We start from the raw sequence: 26,379 nt of genomic DNA, 5'->3' as shown, positions 1-26,379 counted from the left end.
TCAGGTGCTTCCTGATGGTGCTGTTTCTGATTTTTTTTTTTTTTTACTTATATGATAATGTCCAAATAAAGTAAATTTTTCAGGAATATGAGAGAATGTTTCAAAGTGTGTTATACAGAATTTTAAAAACATAATTCGTTTTTATCAAACATAGAAACTGTTATCTTGGAGTTAAAACAAAGCATTACCGATTTAAATGTGCCAGGCAACCACATAATATAGTTGTTTTTTTCCCACAAGATGTATCTTCTGTTTGACAATGTTCATACATCATTTTCAGATCCTGACATAACCTGACTGTAAAGATTTTACAACCGAGCTACTAAAGTATGCCAGGGTTCACATAAAAGAAACTCTGGCAATTGGTAAAAGGCTTCTCAATAAAACGGAACACCCTTACCTCAAATAGCTCTGTGAAAGATTGAGAGATAAAGACATTTGGATAGAAAATTCTTGGCAAAGTCAAAAGTAGCATGCAGCTTTGTTCTGCACCTGAAAGTGAAAGTCACAAACATGAGTGAAGACATTATCTTTGGAGAGCAAGGATGAAAGTTCCCATCCTAAAAGTTTTTAAGAATTAAAAAAAAAAAAAAAAAAGGTTCCCACCTCAGTTTGAAAGTGCCAAAGCAAATCCATTAGGGAAAATGAAAACTGTTTCTAGAAAATTTTCCTCAGATTTTCTGGAGTTTGAACAGAGCCACCTTCTTGGAAAGCTGAAACCCACATGATTGTTTCTATTGATCGGGAAGAAAAGCTGAAGCTGCTTGCAATTTAGTTTGTATCTTCGGGAGGGCACAAGAATATTGCACTCGAGAGTATGGAAAATAATATGCAGACTCTTTAGGAGGGAGCGACAGCAGTCTCCAGTTGTGAGGAAGAGTCTACCCTGCACCTGCAGCTGGGTTCTCTACCCCAAATAGCTAGGGAGAATTTTTAGTTAAGACTGGAGAGTCAATTTAAGAAGCCAAAAAAAAAAAAAAAAAAAAAGAGGAGTGTGTGTGTGTGTGTGTGTGTGTGTGTGTGTGTGTGTACTTACACTCTGCTTATCTTTCTATTTGTCTCACTGAGCCCAGAAGAACGAGAGATACACGACTTAATAAAGGGATGTAATATCACTAAGAGCTTTTCCTCATCCTTTGTTCTGGCTGGATTTGAAGGTCCGTGTGATTTTACCAACAAAGGCTGCCTGTGAGAATCCATGGCAGAAAACAAAGATCAGCACCAAGGCACATACAACATGGGAAATGAAGGAGTGAGCAGCTCTTGCTCCTTCTCCCCTGGCCATCTTCCCACGTCCCAACCTGAGCCTCCCTGCCTAAATCTTGTGGACCGACCTGACAACAGATGTTAGGGCTTTGTTCTTTCATTTTCACATAACAAAAAACCACCTGGGTTCTCTCATGGGGGGGGGGGGGCTGGACTATAAGGTTGCTCGTTTGAAAAATTGAAGCTGCACACAAACTATTCCTTCTCTTTCCTGGCCCTCTTCATCCCTGGGCCACCATGCACATCAGCTCTCTTTTATGCCCTCCACCTATTTCGATCTTTTCTGCTCCTTTATAATTTCAGTTTGTTCATGGCTTTGGCTGTTCACAGTCCTCATCCGTGAGATCCTCTCAAAAAAGAAAACTCTATTTTGCTTTGATCTCAGATTTCCAAGATAGAGATTGTGGGTGGCTTCTCTCATTCTTTTGTGTCTGGTCATGGTTCATAAATATTTGGTCACTGTTATGGCTCGAATTGTGTCCCCTCAAAAGATATATTGATGCCCTTACCCTCCTAGTACTTGTGAAAGTGATCTTTTTGGAGGTAAGATCTCTGCAGATGTGATCAAATGAAGATGTAGTCATTGGGGGTGGGCGCCTAATCCATGATGACCAGTGTCCTCGGAAGAAGAGAGAAATTTGGACACAGACACCGAGGGCAGACGGCCCATAAAGACTGAGGCAAATATTGGGGTAATGCTTCCATAAAGGAAGGAATGCTGGGGCTGCCAGGAGGAAGAGACAAGGAAGGATTCCCCCATACAGGTTCCCTGCTGATACCTTAACTTTGGACTTCCAGCCTCTAGAACTGTGAGAGAATATATTTCTGTCATTTGAAGCCACTCAGTTAGTGGTATTTCATTACAGTAGCCCTAGAAAATGAATGCAGGCTCCTTAGTCCATTGTCCAACCTTGATTCAAATATTTGGAGGGTGTCATATGCCCCAAGCATGAAATTTTTACACTTTAACCGAGCTTGTGGGAAGTAAATAGCTGGTGTCCATATCTCTTGTTAAGAACAAACCTGGTGATTATAACTAATAAAAATCTCAAAAAGCAAGGGGAGGGTCTGTTTTTTTTTTGTCAGAAGTGCATGGTGTATTTTCCAATTCCTGGGAAAGGAAAAATTTTCCAAAGGAAGAAAAATCAGTTCTTTCTTCCAAAACTGAAACTAATGAAGTTCTTTGAAAATCTCTTTTTTCTCCCCTCTAGCCAAGTTCTCCTATTTTTCAAGAGAGAATCTAAATATAAGAAAGATTCCATGCTTAACATTGACCATCATTCTTTATTTTTTTAAAAAACTCTTCTGTTCTCATTAGCATCATGGAAGTACTATAACCTGAAATAAAGCCCAAGACAGAAACAGCCACAATGTGCTATCCAAAATATTTCAGTTAGTCCCTATTATTTTTTGTATTGAAATGTAATTGATATATAAGACCGTGTAAGTTTAAAGTGTACAATGTGTCAATGTGATACATTTATACATTGCAATATGATTACCATGGAAGCATTAGCTAACACCTTCATCACACCACATGGTGGCCAACATGGCAGTAGAGAAATCAGGAAAGTGAGGATGTGGGGCAGTGGAGAAGAGAAACAGGAGGGACCGAAATAGCTCTGTGAAGGGCCCGATAGTAAAGGCTGTTGACTTTGCAGGCTGTGCAGTCTCTGACAAATCTTAGCACAAAAGCTACGCTGGATAACAAGCAAATGAATGGGCATAGCCCCATTACAGTACAACTTTACAGAAGTAGGACAAGGATTGGATTTGACCTGCAGGCCACGGGATCCACAGGATCAGTGCAAACACCTGTGGTTTCTGATGAGGTTCTTCATTGGTCAGCACCCAGCATGGAAGCGTATGACATCATATCCGGGAGGACAGTGCCTCCAATGACCTCTTCCCTGTTTCTCCAGAGATGGGTCTCAGCTACAGTCAGTTACAGCGTATTGGAGCACCTGCTGCCAACGACAGCGCTTTCAAGGCATTCCCCAAAGGAGCCTGGTGCTCCTGGAAGATGCATTAGGACCTTCCTCTGCCACTTGGGACAATTGAGAAACCCTCAGAACTTTAGCGTCTGTCGGCAGTCACACTTTACCATTTGTTGACATATTGTCATACAAATATTCTTTCTCAGAAACAATAGTAGCATGTTAAGAAATCCTTACCGCAAGTATACTTAGATGCAGAAACCAGTACAGGTCCACAGCCCCACAGCAGCTGCACAGTCTGATGTTACCACTGAACAAATGCTTAATGACAGTAGAGGGCATATGAGTGCCCCCTCATGTCTTTAGAGGCAAAAAAGAAATTGGTACCCCATTCTATAAGGACAGGACACAATACATACCATCACTGGCCACAGAGAGATGTAACATGATGTTATCTGAGGCATTCACAGGATCCATAAAAATCACAATGGCCTTGAACCCGCCAATACATGCTTAGAATGTTACTAGTTGTAATAATGCCTGTATAAGGTCAAAGCCCAGATGCCACAGTGTCCTGACCTCTCAGTGTCCAAACATCTCCAGGACCCTGTGCCATTAGATTGCAGCTCAGACCTAAACCACTTCCATTTACAGTGGAAGATTCCATCATAAAACAACGACAACAAACCCGGAAAACAAAAAACCTATTTTAGCCCCTATCCTGCTAAAGATGTGATCTGCTAGCCCTGGGTTATACCAGCTTGTCTGTGCTAAATGTCAAAATTTTCAGAAATTTTGTGAGCCAATTGACATCACATTGTAGTTTAAAATCAGCCTTACTGGGAGTATTTATTTCACAAACATCATGAAATACTACAAATCAGGATCTTTCTTCTTCCATAGAGACTAATGTACAACATTTACCAGAACACCACTGACCCTGTTCCTGCCTTACTGCACCAGCCGGAATGCCCCTTTGTTTTGATCAGATAGTCCATCTTCAACTGTCCAGCCACCTGACCACCGGCTTGCAGCCTCTCAATGCCTCCCATTTTGGAATCCACCTGTTTAATCGTCCTCCGCTTGTCACAGAACAAGAGACAAAGGAAATCAGCTGTTATTCCTTCCAGCAACAACACATCTGGTCTACACATCAGAGAATCCGTCTCATCATCACTCACGATGCTCTTAGAGCAGTAACAGCTGTGATCACCGCAATCATTCTGTGATCCGACCCCACCACCCATAAATCCTCCGAAAGGATGGATAAAATACTTTTAAAAGATTAAATGTAAATGTGAGCAATTGATGAAACTAAGGTAACATTGTGTGTCAAGTATACTTCAATAAAAGAAAAATGGGCATTTGAAACTATTGAGTGACAAATATTTTAATTCGTATTAAGTCAAAAGGAGCACATCCCCCACAAGAAATACAGAGTAAGACTAATTCCTCAGACAAGCTGCTTCTGCAAAGTTGAGAAGAAAGAGCAGCTGTGAATTTTGGCTTCAATCCAGCTTGATAAGTTAGAGATGGTCTGCGGCTGTTCGTGGAAATTTTAATGTTCACAACTCCACTCTTTAAGATCTATAACAGGGATTGTTTATCCCTCGCGGTTTGCAATTGATTTCTCTCCCACAGAAGGGGAAATAAGCCTTGTTCTAACAGTAAACCCTTCTAGACTGCAATAATAACATAAGATGATGAATCCTATTCTTTCATTATTTTTATAACTGTATTCCTCCTACCCTCTCCCCTATGCTTTTTGTGCCTAATGAGACAGAAAAAAATACTGATGAAAAAGGGCAGATTTATCAATAGATCATTCCTGAAATTTACACATAAAATTTTATTCTGACTAAAAAAATCACCCTCAATAGTCAGCCATAATGTATACATTTCTACCATTAGAGATTCATTCCTTTGGTTTAAAAAATTACTATATTAAATCATCCACATCTTAATATGAGCCAAATTATTCCAAACTGGAAAAACTTACATTCTTCACACTACCATCTTAGTGTGCCCTGAGTTAATGAGGTTCTGGATTGCATTAAAGGAATACATAAATGAGCTTAGATTTGCCCAAGAAAGATCTTGATGAAGGAAACACAGTTCCTTTGAAGTGTGTCTTTTTTTAAAGATTTTATTTATTTATTTATTTATTTATTTGGGGAGGGGAGAGAGAGGGAGAGCATGAATAGAGGGAGGAACAGAGGGAGAGGGATAGGGAGATGATCTCCAGCAAACTCCAGGCTGAGCACCGAGCCCAATGTGGGGCTCAATCTCATGATCCTGAGATCATGACTTGAGCCAAAACCAAGAGTCAGACACTTGCTTAACCGACTGTGCCACCCAGGCACCCCGAGGTGTATCTGAAGGTAGTACCAGCACGTTTATTCCATGTTGCAAGGTAAGATGTTAGGTGGTATGCTCAAGATCACACCACTAGTAAATGAGAGAGCTAAGAGTTGAGCCAAGATCTAATTTCAAGACTCTAGTCTTTTTCATACATTGTGTTGCTCACAAGGGTAGAAATGAGGGATCGACCTCTGACAATATGCAACAGTCTCAGCATTATGGCCTGTTTTTGTCCTGAATGACAGCTACCATAGTTTATGAAAGCGTTAACTGGTCTTTGGCAAAAATCTTTGGCCGAAATATGATCAGAGGATTTCATTTTCTGTTTCTTAAAACCCATGTATTAGGGATTAACAGAAAGGTGACACTGAGAGTTCTCCTTTACTAAGACTTGTATTAGTTTTCTGTGGCTGCTATCACAGATTATCATAAATTGTGTGGCTTAAAACAACAGAAATTTATTTTCTCACAGTTCTGGGGACAGAAGTTCAAAATCAAGGTGTAAGCAGGGCCATGCTCCCTCTAGAGACTCTAGTGAGGAGCCCTTCCCTGGCTCTTCCGGCTTCTGGCAGCTGCGGCCATTCCTTGACTTGTAGCCACATCCCTGTCTCCTCTGTTTGTCTGTATTACTTTTCTTTGCCTCTCTGTTGTAAGGATATTTGTAATGACATTGAGAGACCACCCAGATAATCAAGATTATTACCTTCTCTTAAAATCCTTAACCTAAATGCATCTGTAAGCACCCTTTTTCAAATTAAAAACTAGAGGATCAATTGAAAATCTACACAGAATTTATTTAGAACCCCAGAAGTCTCTCCCAGTCCAATAGAAGACAGGTTTATGCTCTTAAAAAGAGTGAACCAGAAGGATTATGAGCTGAAGACATAGGCAGAACTGAGGGTCAGTGTGTTGTACTGAGAATAGGGGCGTTAAGTCAATGCTGAGATCCTTGCTTGCTTCCTCCAAAATGCCCCTATTCTCAATACAACACTTTTCAGATAGGAAACTGACCAAACCAAGAGAAAATTCTGACACATGTACTGACGGTGGGGGGGGGGGAGGTACCTCAGTAAAAAAGCCATTCAGTGATAAGCCTTTCTTATATACATAGTTACCTGCCACCCTTTTATTTATTTATTTATTTGTTTGCTTATTTATTTATTTATTTAATGTTTTTTTGTTACATTATGTTAGTCACCATACAGTACATCCCTGGTTTCTGATGCAAGGTTCGATGATTCATTAGTTGCATATAACACCCAGTGCACCATGCAATATGTGCCCTCCTTACTACCCATCACCAGTCTATCCCATTCCCCCACCCCCCTCCCCTCTGAAGCCCTCAGTTTGTTTCTCAGAGTCCATAGTCTCCCATGCTTCACTCCCCCTTCTGATTACCCCCCCTTTCTTCATCCCTTTCTTCCCCTACCGATCTTCCTAGTTCTTATGTTCCATAGATGAGAGAAACCATATGATAATTGTCTTTCTCTGCTTGACTTATTTCACTTAGCATTATCTCCTCCAGTGCCGTCCATGTTGCAGCAAATGTTGAGAACTCATACTTTCTGATAGCTGAGTAATATTCCATTGTATATATGGACCACAACTTCTTAATCCAGTCATCTGTTGAAGGGCATCTCGGTTCCTTTCACGATTTAGCTATTGTGGACAATGTTGCTATGAACATTGGGGTGCATATGGCCCTTCTCTTCACTACTTCTGTATCTTTGGGGTAAATACCCAGTATTGCAATGGCTGGTCATAGGGTAGCTCAATTTTTAACTTTTTAAGGGACCTCCACACTGTTTTCCAGAGTGGCTGCACCAACCTGCATCCCCACCAACAATGTAGGAGGGATCCCCTTTCTCCACATCCTCTCCAGCAACTGCTGTTTCCTGCCTTCTTGATTTTTGCCATTCTAACTCTGCCAATCTTTTATTGTCTCATTCTAAAAAATGACTGGAAGCCAAGGATCATAAGGCTTTTGAGGAAAGGTTTCCAACATGAAAGAGAGAAGTTAAGACATCTAAAAAGTAAAAAAATAACTGAAGGGAAACAAAAATATTGCAATAAATAGAAACTTCGAAAAAAACGTAATTGAAACCTTCAGAGAGGTAAGACAGTATCCTTAATCCACAATAACAAAACATAAGGCTAGATTTCATTTTTTTATGGCTGAGTAGTGTTCCATTGTATATATATATATACCACATCTTCTTTATCCATTCATCTGTCAATGGACTCCTGGGCTCCTTCCATAGTTTGGCTATTGTGGACATGGCCGCTATAAACATTGGGGTGTAGGTACCCCTTCGGATCACTACATTTGTATCTTAGGCGTAAATACCTAGTAGTGCAACTCAGCCACCAAAAAAAATGAAATCTTGCCATTTACAATGATGTGGATGGAACTAGAAGGTATTTTGCTAAAAGAAATAAGCCAATCAGAGAAAAACAATAACCATATGATCTCGCTCATGTGGAATTTAAGAAACAACACAGAGGATCATAGGGGAAGGCAGGGAAAAATAAAACAAGACAAAATCAGAGAGGAGGACAAACCATAAGACACTCTTGACTACAGGAAACAAACTGAGAGTTGCTGGAGGGCAGTGGGGTGGGGGGATGGACATTAAGGAGGGCATGTGATGTACTGGGCACTGGGTGCTATATGCAACTGACGAATCACTGAACTGTACCTCTGAAACAAATAATATGTTTATATGTTAATTAGTTGAAATTAAATTTAAAAAATAAAATTTGAAAGAAGAAAGAAAATAAAGTAAAATCAATAAGTTCCATCCTTAAAAAAAAAAAAAAAAACACATGCCTATAAATCTAAGAATACTAAGGGGAAAAAAAGATCTTTGCACTTTACAAATAATATGATGGCAAAATGAAAATCTCAAACAAAAAGGTTTGGAAGCAAAGTTAGCTGTTGCAGGATGAGTAGGAGAGCTGATCCCCAAACCTAACTTCCCACTATTCCCCTCCCTTCCTTCCCTCAATGCCTGCCCCCTATGCGTTCTCACGGATGGTGCCTGTGGTTTAAAGAATTCATCTGTAGCATTCTAAGCCTCCTTAGAACTCTTATATCAAAGCACTCTTACTTCATGAGCAATAAAACTTTATTGCCAGATTCTGCCATTTATCTGGAAATAGAAGAATAGGTTTCCCCTGCCCCGTTTCTCTCTTCATTCTTAGATGCTTTCTATGCAATAATTTTATAATACCAATTGCCCACTGGGTGTTTTACTTTATTTTTCCAGGCAGCCCATACCAAATGGACTCTCCTTTATAGCCTTTGGAAATAGTAACTTGAATTAGAAAGAGGTATTGACACGCTCCCAGAGGCAATCCACAGCTCCAGCAGTAACTTCCACTAACACCAGCCAGCTCCAGCGAGGAGGAAGCAGCCCCACCCTGAACCATTCTTGGCTCAGCCCCCCAATCTCTGAGATCATTAATTACCCACTCCTTCAGCACATTTGTGCTGTACTTGTAGGTGCTGACAACACAAGCCTGTCTCCTTTTATATGGTTGTTTGAAACTTTCACAGCAGCCAAGGCTCAGATTTAATCATTTGATTCTGATGCACTTTCTAGAACAAATTGTAGCAGCATTTAAGTACAGTACGACAGGTCTGGGACTGTGACAACCCTGTTGATCAGAGTTATTCCCACAGCCAGGGGGCCCATCTTTGTGAAAAGTTAAATTCCTGGCTTTACAAAGCTTTTACACTTTTAATTTGGTGGTGCCGAAAGCTTTCGCTTATTTTTGTTGTCATCTGATATGTACTAGAGTTTTAGGAAGACCAAATGAACGATGATCAAACTGGTTTCTAGTTGCGCTGAATCAGAAGCATTATAGAAAACAGAAGCCCATTCAAATAGATGTGCTTTAAAAACTGCTATGAGAAAGTTCAATACCTAGACTCATAAAACAAATGTCTTTGAGGAAGTCATTCACACCAGTAAGATGTCTGATCAATTAGAATTTGCCAAAAATGACATCTTTTGGTCCATCAAACCACACACAACGGCTTTGCAATTTATGAACTATATACTTTGGAACACATAAGTTTATCTTTACAAGAGCTATAATATTTATCAGATAGAATTCCCAAAATAATTTTGCATATCATTACCTCATTTGATCCCAAGTGCGGCCCTGATGAATATGCCCGGCAGCTCTTATCTCCCAATTTATAGAGGATGAAATCACTTGTTGTAATGAGTGAAAACGGGCTTCCTTCAAATAAATTTTCCTCCTTTGCATATACCAATGCTTCTAGCAGTAGCTAAAAGCTAGTAGGAGCTCAATAAATGTTCTGGGGGAAAAGAAACATAAAACTCAAGAAAATATTGGTTTTCAAAGTTATATCTTAAGGGATTTCAAAGGAAAATGTTTGCAAGAATAACACACACGGAAAAGTAGTGATGCAACAAGGGTGTTGATTGCCCAGCTTCCTGAAAGAGAGAAAAGGTCTCTCGACTATCCTCTTAACCTAAGTCATCCCTGGGATGACATGTCCGCCTGGCTTGCTGTATCTTTTACAAAATCCCTGGCTCAGAAATCAACAAGATAAATAAGGTAAAACCTAATGTTGGGCTACTTGCAAAAGGCTATTAAAACAAAATAAAGTCAGTTCTACTCTTTTGAATTACCCAAAGCAACTCAAAGAATACCAACAATATGACTTTAGTGGAGAAATAAGTAAAATGTATTAGCAAATGAAACGGTCCTCATAAGGGTTACTTTGTGTCTATAGCCCGGTGACAGAGGTGGCCCCATAGTTTGGTGATCATCTGTTTCCATGTGTAACCACCTCCACCTCCCACCCCCAGGGTAGGGTCTTGGTCTTATTCATCTCGGTACTGCCAGACCGATCTGATCCCAGTATTGTAGGGACTCCATGAACTGTCAATGAGTAAGTTAATTAACGAATAAATAAACTGCTGCGGACCGGTTGTTGGATGCATCCTGGCAGAGAAGACAGCATCGGCTACAGAGTCAAAAAAACTTAGGAGGACGTTCCAGCTCATCCAGAAAGAAGCTGCAGGATCTTAACTTCCTCAACTGCCCTGAGTCCCTCTTGTCTCAACTATAAAAGGAGTATAAGAGTGGGAAATAACGCCTGCCCTACGGGGCTGCCCTGACAAGGGAATGAGGGAATGAGGTAAGCATTTTACCTGTTTTCCCTGACACCTTGGATGAACTATGAATTCACTTTAACTATTTTTTACCAAGCAAGCTAAACTTCAGATCTCAAAATACCATAGCCCTGAACAATTAAGTTCTGAAACAGAGTTCAGCTAAATTCACTGTTCTCTTCCAATACACAAGACAGGGGGTGATTAATTAGAAGTGCATGCCAGTGACCACCAGTTAAAATAACAAAATGAATACTGCGTACGTTACCACCCACCAAAACAGCTCCGTGAATACGGTTTTGATGTTAGATTATTAATTTTGTTGAGAATGAATCTTCATTTGACTGCTTTAAGATTAATAAATTTGTCTCAGTAATTTGTTGGAATTTGGACTCCGAAGTGATTTAGTGACAGCAATTTCTACATAGAAAAAGTATGGCTCATGAAATAGCTTGGAAACCAAGATTAAGGCCAGACGTGATTGAAAGAAACACCAAAAAAAAAAAAATTTCCAAAACCTCTGTGGGAATTCCCTACTTTCACTGCTGCAGAGGATGAAAACCTGGCCTGGTGTGATTTCTAATTCCTCGTAAGCCTTCCTACAATGCAAATGTCACGGTGAAAAATTGGGCAATTGCTTTCAGGAAGGTAAGTTGCCCAGATCACTAGAAAATGTTTTGACATTTAAGTGACCCTTCCATTCTGTTTTACAAAAGAAGTTCCAATTAAGCTCAAAGCTCTCCTCTTATTTACTATCCTGGCCCTAAAAATCAAGGCCATGAAAAGTTGAATATGATTTTTGCTGTGGGAGCAGAGCTGAGTGCTTTGTGAGAGAGAACACGAACTCTCAGCCACCTCCCAAGAAGACGAGAACTGATGAAAATTGCTTTTTGTCTCAAAATTTATCACCATTTCCCCACAGCTTTGTTTTTTCCCCTTGGCTGTGGCCCAGTACAGATGCTCAATTCAGCCGCTAGTGCTTGGGGAACAGTCTAATGTTGGATGGTTCTGGTCCTGGTTTTGCTACAGATTTATCATGTAATGTCAAATAAGCCTCTTCATCCCTCAGAAACTCTGTTTTCTTATCTATTAAATGAGGGGCTTGCACCAGCTCATTGCTGAGGCCCCTGCCAGCTACGGTTCTGCAGGGTGTGCACTTATGGTCAGGAGTGATGGAAGAAGGTCGAGCCTGGGTAATGAGGGGACTCCCCCAAGGCAGTCTGCCAACCCCTGCTTTCAGAAGAAACCCAAATGGTAAAGTGGAACAACTGAAGTGATCTAAGGCTGAAGAGGGGGACTCCACAATTACTCAACTGAAGAGTCCAGAAATGAGACACAGATCTCAGCAGGTGCAGGTGGGCTCTGGCAATCTAGGGAGTTTGAATTCCAGACTTATTTGAAATAATACCGGACAAAAGACACTCCTGTTTTCTCTTTAGTGCTATTTAGTATTCTTTCCTTGCAGGTTGTGGGAATCATACCAAAGTAGCTTGAGGGAAAAGGTGGAAATGGTTATATGAATTAAATCTGGACCTAAGGAAAAAACCGAACAGTGAATCCTTCAGGACCCCGGGAAGTACTCTCCTGCTTACGGTCTCTTGTCACTGCTTCCTCTTCCATATCTGGTCCCCCTCCCCCCCCATCCCCCACAGCTCTCCTCTTCTTCCTCCTCTTCCTCTCCCTTCTCCTTCCCCTCCCCTTCTTCTTCTTCTCCTCCCCTTTTCCCTCCCTGTAGGCTCTCTCTACTCTCCATCCACACAGAGAAATAGGAACCACCACTCCTGACTTTAGATGTTACATTTCTACTCAAATCTAGAGAAAAACTAGCCTTTCTGAATCCATTTCCAATTTCCCTGGATAGAGGTGCTGAATGAACCAGGCATCTATGCTTGTCCAACTGTGGCCAAAAACTGTTGGCAGGGATCGGGGTGGGGGGCATTCTGGAGGCCATGTGAATAGACAACAGTTATAAAACTTCAACTGTAAGGTCTAATCTTGTTAAGTCCTCCTCAGACATACAGCAAACTTCAATCTCCGGATTCCATTTGTCCATTTGCAATGGGTTATATGAATGTTCAGCCTCACTCACCTTCATGATGTCGCTAATGGCCAAAATCGTTTTTTAACTGTTGAGATTGATCTTATTTTTTTAAATAGTGCCATGCAATTAACTGTAATCATATTTTAAATGAGAGCTTTTTAAATGCCTTTCAAAACCTCACTTAATATAGTTGCTGTTACTTGGTTCACATAATTCAGAATATTTGACTCCAAAGATGATTTCCTCCAGAATTTCTTCTTGAAATAATTTCCTTAGCAATACGAAACATTATGCTTCAATTCCCTGATAGGTTATGTTTATAGCTTGCATTATATGGAAATTCCAAATCAATGTCAGGACACTGAGAATAGCTTCAGGAACTGCAGGAAGGAAGAAAGAATTGGAGAGATATTTGAACACCTCTCTCTCCTCAAGAAGCATCAAAGAAATGATTGTTAGTTCCTCTCAGAGATTTACAGAGCCTCTCCTTTCTTAGCTAACAAAACATATCAATTTATTTCTACTTACTCATTTATTCACCCAACAAGTAGTTATTTGCTGTCTACTCTGCAAAAATAATAATTTGCTAGATTCTTTTTTCCACATGTAACCAGATTGGTCATTTGTTACCAAGAGAAAAATGTGTTCCACTATGCCCAATTATGAGTCGCTTAAGAGTCATTAAACTTCTCCCAGAAATACACTCTGTTTTATGAGTTTTTATTCCTGAGTAAAGAAGCACATGTAAAAAAAAGATTCAAATGATAGAGAAATAAATAGATCAGAAGGTACAAGTCTCCTGTAGTCACATCCCTTCCTCTGTTAAACTGTTTGCTTATAAATTCTGATCCATTTTTCCTATGCCTGCACTGATACAAATTATATATGCATGTAATTAACAAATTAACAAATGCACATAAGACACATGTACACATTTTTATAATAGAATCAAAATGTACATATTATTCTGCAACTAACTTTGGTCACTTGTCAGTGTATTATAAATATTTGTTCCTAGTTACCTCAACCTTTTAAAAGGCAACACAGTAATCCATTACTTGAATACAGCAAGCACCTTTCAAACTATCTCCTAATTATACTCATGGTAGGTTATTTCCACTTTTTTCTGTACGAACGTTGCTACGATAAACATTCTTATCTGCATATCTGTTTGCTTGAGTCAGCAATTCCAAAGAATGAAATCCTAGAAATGGAATCACTACATCAGAGTAAATACAGTTACCATTTAAGTAATAGCTGCCAAATTACCTTCCAGAAAGCTTTGACCAATTATAACCTCACCTAGAATTCATGGCGATGCCTCGTCTCTACACCCTGGCCAGTGCTAAGCGTCTAATGAATCACTGCTGCTTGTCCAGATGAAGAAAGGTTATTTCAATGTTTTAATTTGCATTTCTTAGCAACACATTTTTACCTATGATTTTTGGATTTCTTCTGACACTACCGATTTATTTTTCTTTGCTCACTTTCTATTGGATTAGTCTCTTTATACTGATTTGAGCGTGCTTTCCATAGCTTTGCTGTTAACCTTTTGTTGTCTGCACATTCATTGCCTTTTGTGTAACCTTTCTCGGTTTCGATTGCTTTTTAGCAGGCCTGTGATCTGAAACTAATACAAATACGTGATGTAATCAAGAATATCCTTTTCCCCCCTTTGTCTCCTGGTTTCCACCTCATACCTGCTTATCTTAGCTTTCTGTGCTGCTGTAACAACTCACCACAAACCTGTGGTTTACGACAAACACAATTATGAGCGTGCCGTTCTAGAGCTCGGAAGTCTTACGCTCAAGGTGTTGGCAGGCGGCATGTCTTCCGCAGGTCCTAGGGCAGAATCTATTCCCTCTCCCGTTCCAGCTTCAGAGGCTGCCTGCATTTTTGGCTCACCACCTATGCTCCTTCATCTATAAATCTAGTGGTGGAGCATTTTCAAATCTCTCTCCCTCACCTACTTCCTTTAACAAATCTCCCATCTCTGTCACTGATGCTGACCCTCGTGCTTCCCACTGATTAAGACCCTCGCGATTACATTGCACCCACCAGATAACCCAGAATAATCTATGCATCTCCATTAATTAAACATCCCTACTTTAATCAATCTGCAAAATCATCTGGTTAGTAAGGTCACACGTTACTAGGCTTCAAAAAGTAGGACATGGACATCTTTTACTGTGGGCTTTGATTCTGTCTACCACACTTCTCCATCAAAGGATTATAAACCTTACTCCCTATATTATTTTCTCGTATGTTATGGTTTTGATTTTTTATAATTAGAAAAATCTAGGCTTTATTTCAGTATAGTATGGACATTTATTTAAACCTCATAAAAGGGGCGCCAGGCTGGCTTAGTCAGTAGAGCACGTGACTCTTGATCTCAGGGTGATGAGTTCGAGCCCCACATTGGGCACAGAGCCTACTTTAAAAAAAGTTAAAAATAAGTAAGCTTCATAAAAAATATACAAATAAACTTGCCTCTCTTGTATTTCTAGTTCTTTCCTTCTTTCTTCTATAAGCTTGTAAAGTCCCACACTGAACAAACAAACAAAAAGTGCTCTCGCCCCTGCAGCCTTCTATTTACTGCCCCCCACTTCTGCTTCCCAACTGAGCTTCTCTGGGTGCTAGCGTGAGCTCCGGGTGACACCACCTCAGTCTGCACTCCTCAGCCCATGGGAACGAGGCTTCTGCCATCTCACATCTTCTCTCCCTGGAGTTCCCAAGTGTCCTCCTTCCCCCCCCCCCCCACCCCTGCCCCCCTATCATTCTCCATCCTCACAGCTGCTGCCAGAATGTTCCTCCCCAAATTCAAACCAACCATGTCTCTTCCTGGCTGAAAACCGATCAAAATGTCCCCACGGCCTGCAGGACCCGTCGCAGACTCCGTGGGGAGGTGTGCCTGACCTGCAGGTTTGACCAGTGAGGACCTGTCCAGGTGTCCCTCTGCCAACCCCTTGTACTTCGTCACATGGAGCGATGTGCGGTTCTGAAGATGCCCGACGTCTTCTTGTACTTCAGGCTTTGAGCCTTGTGCTCCTCTACCCGACATACCCTGCCTTCCCCACATCTGCGGGCAAACGGCCACCATCTCCCAAGACCCAACTCCAGAGCCGTAGTCCGTAGGGTCTTCCCTGACGAGCCTCCCTACCTCCCGATCCCATTCTCAGGGACCAGACTTACTATTACCTAACAGTTCCTTTATTAGTCTCTGTAGTTTACAGAGACTAGGGAGATAGCGCAGGGATTGTTTGGGGTGGCTTTTACAGTCTCTCGAAGTTGATGTGCTTCTCCGCCCTAAGCCAATCAAAATAAACACACAATTACAGAAATACAAGGTGCTTGCCATGCAAACGACTTCTCCAGGTTAAGTCCCGAGGAATGGGTTCAAAGCAACCAGTTCCTCTCCCTAAACCTCTTTATATCTGTCAGGCATGAGGGCAGGAAATATATCCTATTCTATGTACATAAATGAGAAAGGGATTGATGACAAGAATTAAGTGCTGATAAAATTGTTGGAAGGGCTGTAGGAGAAGGAGCCAGGGGGTGTCCATGGAACTACCGGGTTCAAGAACACTCTACCATAGGGGTCAGGCAGACCCTGCCTTCAACCCCACTGCTGCAGGCACTACAACTGTCTTACGAATCCCACAAAGCGAGCGACAGACTGGTTTCGGCTGCTGTAACTGCCCCTCAACATTCGCGACCCTGAGCCTCGCGGACGCGTACATGGCTTCGGCCTCTCGTCTCCTTTCCAAGTTGCGATAGATAGCACCTATCTAACACAGAGAATATTAGCTCCAAGAGAGTCTGGGGAAATGAGACTCAAGCTTTCTAGCCTTTTGCAACATAAGATAGGACACAGAAGGTGGGAATGTTCAGAGGCGGGGACATTTAGAGCCAACGGACCGTCCCAAATCACCCCTCTTCATAAATATTTCAGAGCCAGCACGGCTCTGTTCACATCTATCTGAGTACTTGGAATATTCTCCTGAGATTGTCTAGTGTCTGCCTCCCCTCACAGGACCTCGAGGTTGGCGACAGTTTCAGCTTCGTCTCTAACCCACAGCACCTCAAGACCGATCGCCAAGCAATGCCCGCAACGGAGAATGAATACACGTGCACAGAGGGCCGCACGATCTTGTATACATATCCTTCCTGCCTCACTACACGCCCCTTGTCCTACTTACCTTTAAGACATGTGTGCAAAGCAAGAGAAAAAATGCACCTATCTCAAGGGCACAGATTTTGGAGCGAGAAAGGTCTGTGTGCAAGTCTGGGTCATGTATGATTTTGAGAAATGTCTCCTCACTGAGCTCAGTTTCCTTACCTTTCCTTCTGTGAGGGGCTTGTTAGAAATGTTGACGAAGGCAGTGCAGGAAAAGCCCATGACAGATGCTGAGCCGGGGCGAGGTTTTTGCCCCTGCTACCGGGTCTACCCTATCTACGTCTCTTAGTCCATCTCACGTAGCTGCAATCAGGAGGATAAGAACTAAAAATAACGGAATATGAAAGACACTACACAGAACATCAACCTCAACTTTTTTCTGCTGTAACTAATCATCTTAATTATTTTGTCCCTTTAGAGTCTTTTATCTGAATATTTCAAAGGATGTTACAAGCATGAATTATGATACATAACTGATAACTGGAGTAGCTGAGGCTTGGGGGCTGAGTGATTTGTCAGTTGTCTCGTGATCCTCATAAAACCAACAGCCTACTGGGTTTTTTGCTGTGCTTTCTTTTTCCCCCCTCTTCTTTCTTCTTTTCTTCCTCTTCTTCTTCCTTCTGTCCTCCTCCTCTCCCCTCCTCCCCCTCTACTCCTCTTCTTTCCTTCTCCTCTCCTCCTCTGCCTGCTCCTCCTTCTTCCCCTCCTTCTTGGTAGTAGTAGTATTTAGTCGTTGCTATTTAAAAGCTGATGATCTGCTTTTTAAAGATGGCTTGTTATTGAGTGCTCTGACCAAAATTAATGTTTAAGGGCAGAGAAGAATAAGAACTAGGGAGAAAGAAACCAAACTACCAGATCACTCTTCTGCTTCTAACCCAGTAAAATTTAGGGAACATTTTGCATTTTATCATATAGTTTATTTTGTCCTTAGATTCCCGAAGCTTCAATCTTTAGCACATTAACATGGTGTGGGGGTACATAGAGCCAGTTTTATCTCCAACGCTGCCTGTAGTTAGCTCTGGGACTGCATTGAGTAAGTATGTAAGATTGACAATCTCCAGGTTTTGATGTCTCCTGTCTGAATTGATTGAGCTGAGCGATGTCCATTCCAGCTCAGTGGTTCTGTGAGCCTTTGTGCACAACTCTGAGGCCTGTGGACAGTGAGGACCAGCAGCACTTTTCATCAGTGGCGGATAAGAAGCCAAACATACAGTCTCTTTGCCTTCCATTCAGAGTAGTAGAGGCAGCAGGCAGCAAAGAGTGAATCACGATTAGTCCTGGCCAGGGCCAGGGCCAGGACAAAGAAACCACCAGGCTGGGAGCTGAGAGTGGCAGGCAGAGGCCACGCGGAGCTGGGGAGGAAGCTGAGAAGGCAGCTTATAGCCGAGATGCCGAGATGCTCGCTCCCGGCCTGGCAGGCGCCCAAACCACTGAGCTACTGGGGATTCTGTTTAGTGATGCAATCTGCGGGTCTTCACTCTAATCATATGCCAAATACTTGAAATGGGATTTTTATGCAGGAGCCTTCCATATGATGACTTGGGCCCTTCTGTGAGTACACTAAACTGTGTCAGCATGCAAACTAAAGGAAAAGTGTAAAAAAAAAGAAAAGAAAAAGAAACCAGAATGTGATTACACTAAAAAAGAGACCTTTGAAAATGGGTAATCCAACTCTTATTCACCCTTATCCCCCTTCCTTTTTATGGATAATAGAAATGAGAATGAAAAGAGAAATTAGTGATTTGCTCAAGGTCATCCAGCTTATCAGAATCTGAGTTGACTTAAGCCATCTGATTCCTGGATCAAATGCCACTAAAGTATAGGTTATATTTGTATATGCCTTTGTGAATTATACTTGGCTACTTCTGGATTCAATTGGAATCAGGGAAAAAAAAGGCGGGGAAAAAAAAGGCACAAAAAAACAAAAATCAGTGTGCCACTCCAAAGTATATATTCAGACCGGACTTGACCCAGTCTGTCTGATCTAACTTGCCCCAGGAGGGTTGGAAGACCCCAGGCTGGAAGCACCAGGGGTCCCAGGGCCTCCTATTGTGAAATCTTCATTGGTTCCATTGTCTTCTTTGGTCTTTCGGTTGCCTGTTTTCCATGAAGTCCTCTTACATTTCCAGCTCTGCCCCGGGATTTCTGACCCTATAGACCAGTCCAGCTGGGGAAATAGGACATTTCTAGTCAGATTTGGTGAAGTAATAATATATTTTTAAAGAAAACCTGAAAAATCCCAGTGGCTTATTCAAAACCAAGTATTTATTTCTCACTTATGAGTCTACAGGTCAGCTGGGGCTCTGTCTTTGTTCTTTGTTCTCATTCTGAGACATGACACAGGCTGAGAGGAGAGCCCCTGTCAAGGTCCTGTTCTCATGGCAGACTGCAAGAGCAAAAGGCAGAACCAAATCGCACAGCATACGTAAGCTGCTGTTTGCAAGGGCATAAATCACGTCCACATGCATTCCATCAGCCAAAGAAAGTCACATGGTTCATCCTGAGTATGGGACACACTCCTACTTAGAGTCATGGCAAGGGTGGAGATGTATGATATTCGTACAGAAGGAAGACTAGGTAGTTGGAAACAATAGTGAAATATACCACAGCATAAAAATGCTGGTAGGTGAATGATGCTTTCTTGAAGCATAAAAAAAGAGGCAACCAGCTGTACCTGGGGCAGACCGGTTAAAGAAAGTGAAAAACATAAAAATTTGTTCCAAGGCCTTTGCAGCATGAATAGGAGTTTTCCAGTCTTAAAAGATTGCAAAAGCATTCTACATAGGAAAAACACCACGAGCATTAGCATGAACGCATTGAATACCGTATTGTATTCAGAAAACTGAGTAATCTTCTAAGAATGAATCACATTTTTGCCCTTTCATCCTAGCTAGATAACAAGATTCTTCAGAGTGTAAAACACACACACATACACACACTTAAGATTCAAGGGGGATCACAGGAGAAAGGAGAGGTTTAGGAGATGGAGTTGTTTACCTAGATTCCCTAAAACTTTCTCAAATTTCTGAGACATGACAATTGGCTAAGAATTCAAAACACCACAGAGTAATGGGAGGGTGGGGATAGCTTAGCCCAAACTTGGCACTAAATGTTCTGAAAGATGAGGAAAGAGAAACTTTTACTTACATGGGTCACTATGTTCAGAATATAAAAACAAACCACAAGAGGGTTCAGTTCTAGGCAAAATGGAGTAACTCTCACCACCCTGTCTCTCCCACTGAATATGCAGCTATAAATCTGGACAGAATGCAGGGAGCAGCTATTTAAAGACTTTGAAAGGTAGCAGGAATATCAGGAAAGCAGATTTATTAAGTATATAGAAAAGTAGCAGATACATTAGGAAAGCAGACCAAAATCCAAAGTATTGCTAAACTGGTAATGAGTTTACCATTGTTTTTCTCCAGTAGCTCCAGCCAGGACTTGAAGGAAACACTGGGAGAGGCAGGTAGCAATGAGAACAGAGAGAGCCCCCAGAAGAGACCACTAGTTCAGCTCAGGGAGTGGGAAGGAAGTCTGCTGGTACCAACAGCAGCAGCATCCAGAAGAGCACACATCCAAAACTCTGTGGAAGGAAGTTTCTTCCCTAATTGGAGGAGCTGTGGTCCCAAAAGAATGGGGTAAACTTCTATTGTTTTTTTTTCTCTTCCTTTCCTTCCACCTCTTGGCCCCAGATACAAGCACAGTCATGGGAGTGCGTGGCAGTGTGTGGTAAAGACCTAAGTTCCTGACTGAAAGACTGAAAAGAATATCTCTAAAGAAGTGGAAAGCACCAAGGAGGTCACTGAGATGGAAGAACTCAGGAAACTGGTTCCATAAGGTAATTTATGACCACTGAGACTCACCTGGAGCTGGACATGGGTGGATCTTATCCTAAACAGCATAGTAAAGACTTTAAGAACTGAACCAAGATATAGACCACCACCCAGGACCCAGAATTAGCCACTGGGTGATACACATGTGAGACCGATATGAATAGCACTGAAAAGACTTTGAAAATGGGAGAATATGTAACCACGTCCAACAGAGGACTGGTGAAAATGGGCAGCCTAAACCCAACTGGGCTGATTCCTGGCTAAAACAAAAACGCCAAGACTTTCCCTTAGATTTAAGCAATATGTACAGTTTCACAATATTCAGAATGTCCAGAATATAATCCAAATCTACTCAGTATATGAAGAACCAAGAAAATCTCAACTCACGTGGGAAAAGGAAATAAACAGATGTCACCACCAAGGTGACATACACGCTGAAATTATCTGACAAAGACTTGAAAGCAGCTACTATAAAAATGCACCAATCAGAAATTGCAAACACAGTTGAAACAGAGTTAGAAAATTTTGGCAAAGAAAATGGAAGATTGAAAGAAGAACGAGATAGAAATTTTAGGACTGAGAAAACATAGCACCCAAAATAAAAGTTACCGTATGGGCTTAATAGCAATGGAGATGACAGAGGGAAGAGTCAATGAAATTGAAAGTAGATCAGTAGAAATTATCCAGTTCGAACACCGCAGAGGAAACCTGTTTTTGAAAAAATGAATACAGCCTAAAGGACCTATGGGACAATACCAAAAGATCTAATATTTATGTCAAAAGAAGTCCAGAATAAAAGGAAAGAACATAATGTAGAACAAAATATTTAAAATAGAACAATGGATGAAAACTTTCCAAATTTTATGAAATACACAAAGTACAGTGAACCCCAAAAAGGATAAATATAAATAACTTCATGCCCAGACACATTATAATCAAACTGCTGAACACTAAGCACAAAGAAGATATCTTGAAAGCATCCAGAGAAAAAGGATGCATTGCTTATATGAGAACAATGATTTTAATTACTATGTATTTCTCATTAGAAACCATGGAGGCCAAAATATGGGAACACATTTATAGAATACTCCTCCTGGTAACAGCAGAATACACATTATTTTTAAATGCCCACAGATATAGCAAGATAGACCATATTCCAGATCATTATAAAATCTTCAACAAATTTAAAAGAATTTAGTTTATTCTAGAATCCTCCAGAAAAATATCTCTACATACATATGGTTGCACGGGTGAATTCTAACAAACATTTAAAAAAAGAAGTAACATCAGTTCTAAACAATCTTTTCCAGATAATGGAAGAGAAAGAAACACTTACAAATCATTTCATAAAACCAGCATTACTCTCATACTGAAAGCAAAAGACTGAATAAGAGAGACAACCACGGATGCAAAAATCCTCAACAAAATATCAGTACATCAAATCCAGCAATATATAAAAACTATGACACATCGCAACAAATGCAAAGCTGATTTAACAGTTGAAAATCAGTCAATGTATCTACAATATTTTAACTCCCTATGGAAGGAAAAGCGTATGTTCGTATCAATTGATGCAGAGAAGACATTTGACAAAATTCAGTGCCCATGGTGATAAAAACTCTAAGCCACCTAGGAACAGAAGAGAACTTCCTCAGACTGATAAAGGACATCAACAAGAAACTCACAGCTAACACCATACCGAATAGTGAAAGGCTAAATACTGCCCTCCTAAGATAAGGAACAACACAGAAAGTCCATCTTATCACTTTGATTCAAAATTGCACTGGAATTCTTAGGACAATGAGGCAAGAACAAAAACTAAAACACATACAGCCTGGAAAGAGAGAGAGAATATCTCTCTATTGATAGATGACATGACTGTCTGCATAGAAAATCCCAAAGAATCTACAATAAATCTCCTAAGACAAATATACGAGTTTAGCAAGGCTGTAGGATACAAAGTCAACACACTAAGATCAATCATATTTATATTAGTAATAAACGATTAGAAAATGAAATCTCTTAGAAATACCATTTGTAATAGCTCCACCAATATGAAATATTTAGGCATAAATCTAACCAAACATATATAGAATTTGTATACCGAAAATTACAAAATGCTGACAAAATATATCAAAGAAGACCTTGATAAATAGTCATATCATGTTTATGGACTGGAGAACACCATATTTTTAAGATACCAATTCTCTTTAAACTAGATTTAACATAATTTTAGCCAGAATTTTCGCAGGATTTTTGGTAGATACAGACAAGCTAATTCTAAAATTTATATGAAAAACAAAGGAATTAAAATAGTTGATGCAATTTTGAAAACTAAGAATAAAGTTGGAATAATCCCACCACCCTATTTTAAGCCTTACTATAAACTTATAGTACCAAGCAGTGTGATATTGGGCAAAGGGTAGACATAGAGATCAATGGAACAGAATAGAGAATTCATAAATAAAATCATACAAATATGACCAGTTCGTTTTTGACATATGCAAATGTTACTCAATGGAGGAATGATAGTCTTTTCAACAAACGGTACAGAGCAATTGGTCATTCATAGGAAAAAAAAAAAAAGAATCTCAACCAAAAGTTTTACCCCTTCTGCAAAAATTAACTCAAAACAATTTCAGACTTAAATATAGAGTCAAAACTATAAAACTTTCAGACAAAAATGAGAAAATTTGTGATGTTTTTTATGGCAAAAGCAAAAAGGGGCAAAACTTCTTAGATATAATAGAAAAAAAAAACAGTAAATCGGACCAAATCAGAAATAAGAGTGTTTGCTCTGTGAAAGACGCTGTTAACACAAGACAAGCCACAGACTGCAAGAAAATATTTGCAAATCACGTTTTCAACAAAGAACTTTTATCCAAAATATGTCAAGAACTTTCAAAACTCAACAGTAGGAAAATACACAATCCCGAGGGTTTTTTTTTAAATGAGCAAAAGATTTGAGGGCCTCGTAAAGGAGGATATACAGAAGGCGATCAGCCCGAGAAGACCCCGGACATCGTTAGCCATTACAGAGCTGCCAAGGAGAACGGTGATGAGATTTAGAACACATCTATTAGAATGTCCAAAACAAAACTTACTGACAGTGTGAAGGGCTGGCAAGCACGCAGGGCGGCGGGAGCTCTCAGACATTGCTGGTGGGAATGCAAAACAGCACAACCGCTCTACAAAACAGTGGCGCCGTTTATTAGGAAGGTAAACATACCCTTCCCCTATGGTGCCCACGTTCTCACTCCTAGCTCTTGCCTCCAAGAAACAAAAACATGTCCGCGCAAAAAAATGCTACATCAATGGTCACAGCAGCTTTAATTCTGATAGCTAAAAACTGAAAGCCACCCCCATGTCCTGCAATGGGTGAGGAGATCAACAATGTCACGGCCATAGCACGGGGTACTCCTCAGCCAGAAGACAAAAGGAAATCAGTGATGCAGACAGCAACCTGGCTGACCCCAAAGGCGTGATGCTGATTGAAAGAAGCCATCTCAGAAGGTTCCATATTGTATGATTCTATTTATATGACATTGTCCAAAAGACAAAACTGCAGTGCCTGAGAACCGACTGGTGGTTGGGGATTAACGAGATGGCGGAGAGGTAGGACTATAAAGTGGGAGCCTAAAGGAGTTCTGGGGGGTGATGGAAGTGTCCTATCCTATTGTGGTGATGGTTACTGAAAACAGATACTAAAATTTTACTGTATACGTACTGACCTTGCATCCTGCTGACTGTACACCCCCAGAAGTATATTTTACTATGTGTTAATTTTTTTTAAATGTAAAAAATATTGGTAAAATGCCTCTACTCTTAGTACTGAGTCCTGTGTGAAACTTCCCTCAACATCCTAATAAATGTAATGTAACGAACAGTAATGAATACCAAATATCCTGAGGTGAACTTACAGAGTTATTTATTCACTAGTTTATTCATTCGTTTACTCATTCACGTGACAAGTTCTTACCGAGCACCCACTACTTTCCTGGACACGAGTCACGGGATTTAGCACCGTGTGGTATAAGACCTTAGTTTGAAGCATCTGCCCGCGCAGGCTGAGGGCACAAGGACAGAACACAACCTGTAAAAGCAGTCCTACATGAGCTGAAATAATACGATCCAAGAACTCAGCTATCCTGTGCGCCGACTTAAATAGAGGGCGGATTTTAGAAGATGTAGTGGAATAAATGGGTTGTAATATGTAAGTATTAGTTCTCTAAACCGAGCTTTTAATAAACAGTAAGTGGCAGGGAGTTTGAGATAATATCCCTGCTAAGCACCTGGAGTGCATTATTCTATCTTTTCAGTTAAATCCAGAGCCACTTGATTTTTGAGTCAGCCCAGCTGGGGGTGGAACCACTTACAAAAGCTGAGAAGTCTGATAAGTGCTCCAGGCCTGATAGAAAGCCACTCTGCCTCAACCCAGAGAGGTTGGGGGAAGTAGAGATGGGAAAGGTCATGAAAAATCTCCGTCAGGGACTCAGAAAGTATAACCTTGAACCATATAAACTTTAGGCCTATCCCACAGAACTTACTGTATTTAACGCTGAAACATATTCCAGCTCAGTATTAGGAACTGACCACCAAAAATTATTATTTGGGTTTTGGGTTTTAAAATAGCTAATTTGTAATTTATAAAAGGTAAGGCTACTTGTATGAACCCCCCCACCCACAAAAAATTCATATGTTGAAGTCCTAACCCCCAGTGTGATGGTATTTAGACATGGACATTTGAGAGGTTAATTAGGCTTAGTTGAGGTTATGAAGGCAGGTCCACCATCCCATCTGCCACAATGGGATTAGTGCCCTTATAAGAGAAGACCCCAAAACTTCCTCTCTCTCTCTCCTTCTCTCTCTCTCTCTCTGTCATTTGAGGACAGTGTGAGAAAGAAGCCAGGAAGTGGGCTCTCACCAGAACGGACTACGTTGACACCTTGATCTCAGATTTCCAGTCCCCAGAACTGTGAGATAGAAATCTGTTTAAATCACTCAGTCTGTGGTATTTTGTTGAGGCAACCTGAGCTGACTAACACACCACCCCAGGTCATGACAAGAGTAAATATCATTATAATTGGTAAAATATACTGAGTGCTTACAACACGACATAACATTTCACTCAATCCTCACAACATCCATATAAATTAAGTTACTCTATCATCCCCATTTCAAAAACAGTGGAATATCTTTCCAAAGTCACCCAGCTAGTAATAGCAGGTGTGGGGTGTAGACTAGACACTAAAAAGAGCTCCAAGGTAGAGCTCGCACTTACCCACTGCAAACTGATGTAAGAACCATCCAAAATCTTTACTATTGACCCTGAATTAAGGTGCAAGTTCTAAATAACTGTCAATACCTGGGTGGGAGTGGTCTCTATGGAGATCATAGAGTTAATCTATTAACTCTTCTATCAACGAAAGCCACAGATAACCTTCTATGATTCCCAGATTTCTCCCAGATAATACAGTGTATAACTAAAAGAGGTTAATGGTGGAATACAATGTACTTAAATCTTTCCTCTAGTCAAATAACTAAACCTTGTCAGTGCCCTCCCGCCAAAATCAATGAGGAACACATCTGTATTTAAACACGTTAGACTTCT

The 26,379-nt window shown here is 40.7% G+C and overlaps 1 long non-coding RNA gene across 1 annotated transcript in view; it reads right to left on the bottom strand.

Annotated features, from left to right (window-relative positions):
- Positions 1 to 406: 406 nt before the first annotated feature.
- The window catches only part of LOC130542918 (uncharacterized), a 38,728-nt gene continuing 12,755 nt past the window's right edge, over positions 407 to 26,379 (bottom strand). The window contains exon 5 of the long non-coding RNA XR_008957831.1: positions 407 to 492. This is a non-coding gene — a long non-coding RNA (uncharacterized LOC130542918). The remainder of the gene's footprint in view (positions 493 to 26,379) is intronic.

The sequence above is a fragment of the Ursus arctos genome, unplaced genomic scaffold (genome assembly GCF_023065955.2).
Source record: "Ursus arctos isolate Adak ecotype North America unplaced genomic scaffold, UrsArc2.0 scaffold_10, whole genome shotgun sequence".
NCBI classification, from domain to species: Eukaryota; Metazoa; Chordata; class Mammalia; order Carnivora; family Ursidae; genus Ursus; species Ursus arctos.
Note: the sequence above shows the minus strand (reverse complement) of the source record. Positions and strands in the feature narration are given on the sequence as shown.